At 38.6% G+C, this 2,250-nt stretch overlaps 1 pseudogene; it reads left to right on the forward strand.

Annotated features, from left to right (window-relative positions):
- Positions 1–852: 852 nt before the first annotated feature.
- LOC148938399 (histone H3-like) lies at positions 853–1,299 on the forward strand (annotated as a pseudogene).
- Positions 1,300–2,250: the final 951 nt, after the last annotated feature.

A 2,250-nucleotide genomic window follows, 5' to 3' on the forward strand; every position in this document is an offset into this window, starting at 1 on the left:
CTACTAAAACACTAATTGCAAGTAGAATGTACTTTTATGGGTAATTGTGACGTCGATAAATCCCGTCTAGAGCCAAAAGACCCGTTTGAAGTATTTGTAGTGAGAAAAAGGTTAGAGTTTTTTAATATTTATTACCACAAACTTTACGATTATGGTGTAGAGAGTAACTTAATTAATTCTGTAGGTGCTCTGCCGCTCGGTAGTTTTCAAGTCCAGTGACCTGAGCAAGTGTGGTGGGTGAACTTAAACTTCCCACTGCACCAATATTCTCATAAACATGTTTCAATGCTTCAACCATTTTGAACGTAAACCCATAGTGAAGTGTCTATTGCCCATTTGCATACTAACAGGTGATGGTGAGGGAGATGCAGTGATATTAAGACTTCTTTGCTTGGCTCCCCCACTCATAACTCTTGTCAAATCATTTCCACTTGGTATGCTAGTATTTTCCAAAAATGATTTAAACATCTTTTGATATTTGACAGAACGCCTCTGGTTTCCTCATAAATTAGGCCAGATATTAGTTGGAAATCAACACTAATAGAGAGTTTTATGATATCTTTAGGGTAAAGGCATATGTTTGAGTATCTTAGAAATGGCCGATGACGAGGTGCAACTCCTTGTCCAAGCCCCTTTCCTCGTTTTCCTCTTCCTGGATTATTGAAGTCTATTTTGATGCCCACAGAATAGCAGTTTTTGTCAGACTAAAAAATTTCATTTTGGAACCGTTTATTATAAATGACAAATAATCATAATCAACAATCTTACACATATCATGCGACTATCGCTCACTCGAGAGTATAACCGGTAGCATAGTTCTCTTTTGTTCATTCTATCAACAACAGGCAAACTATCAATATGGCTAGAACAAAACAAACATCGAGAAAATCAACGGGATGAAAGTCACCTAGATATCAGCTTGCGAACAAGTCAGCACTTAATTCGGATCCTGCTGCTGGTTGGTTAAAAAAACAAGACAGATACAGGCATGTAACAGAAGCACTGAGAGAAATTCGTCTTTATCAAAAGATTCCCGAACTCTGAATAAGAAAATTTTCCTCTCAGAGGCTTGTACGAGAGATTGTTCAGGATTTCAAAAATGACTTGAGGTTCCAGAGCTCAGCTGTGATGACCCTACAAGAAGCCAGCGAAGCGTATCTAGTTGGACTTTTTGAGGATACCAACTTGTGTGCCATTCACGCCAAAAGGGTGACCATCATGCCAAAAGATATTCAACTCGCCCGTCGTATCCGTGGCGAGAGAGCTCAAATACCCTATTTCTACGCAACTGCATCCTAGACAACGGCACTTTGTAGGGACACTCGATTTTTTAAACACACCCGATATCGAAAAATACCTATCCTGAGTGGTACCTAGTTTAAATGAGTGAATGTGTAATCGCCTACCAAATATCCGGTACGACCGGCACAAGATAGAAGAGAAACGTTTTTAGTTTTTATCAAGAGTTACTTATTTGCTTACTACACGATCAAAAACGTATCATAGTAAAACTGAGCCATAAAACATATAAGAGAATAATTACTCATACTAGGCACCAGAAAATGCACCACTCACCAGGGGTGCCACGTGAATATAAAAATTTTGATGATGGAATGTCATGAAAAAGCCGAGGACTTTTGTATAGTAACTTCTAATATTCTTATAGATATATGAATTCCTATAAAATCACCTAGTGAAAATCCTCTGAACACTTCTCGTATGTCCATTTTCTTTTCTTGGAGTGTGGAGCCGTTCGACTTGTTTACCTAGTCTTTCGCATTGTAGACATAGCTATTAGCTCAATGGGAGAACAGATCAAATAACATAATTTTTTGGAACATGAATGGACGGTTTGGGAGAGCCCGGCTGAGGTGGTTGTCATAGTTTTGGACACTCCCGTCGTGATATCTGTTGTATTTTGTTAAATATTTATAAACTTCTCGCGCAGAATGCTATGAGCGGTACCAGGGGCTATTGATCATCTGTGAAGTTTATACAGCTAGGCTACTGCTTTTGTAACTAGTTTTTTACTTAGCTAGATAAAGTAGTCTGCGGCACTCTATTCCCAGATCCCTTGGTCCAAGCAATAAAAAGTGCAAAGTGCGTTTAGCTACCCACCGGTGTCTGTGTTCAGGTGCTTGATAAATATGTAAATGGCATAGCTTTCCTTCCTCTTTCGTGTCATTATCCTATAAGATGAATTAATATATATTTAATACTCACAATCTTTCTTTGCTGCTTTTTGTAGCC

Source organism: Artemia sp. Qi Xiang Cuo, unplaced genomic scaffold (genome assembly GCF_049724085.1).
Source record: "Artemia sp. Qi Xiang Cuo unplaced genomic scaffold, ASM4972408v1 HiC_scaffold_3368, whole genome shotgun sequence".
Taxonomy (NCBI): Eukaryota; Metazoa; Arthropoda; class Branchiopoda; order Anostraca; family Artemiidae; genus Artemia; species Artemia sp. Qi Xiang Cuo.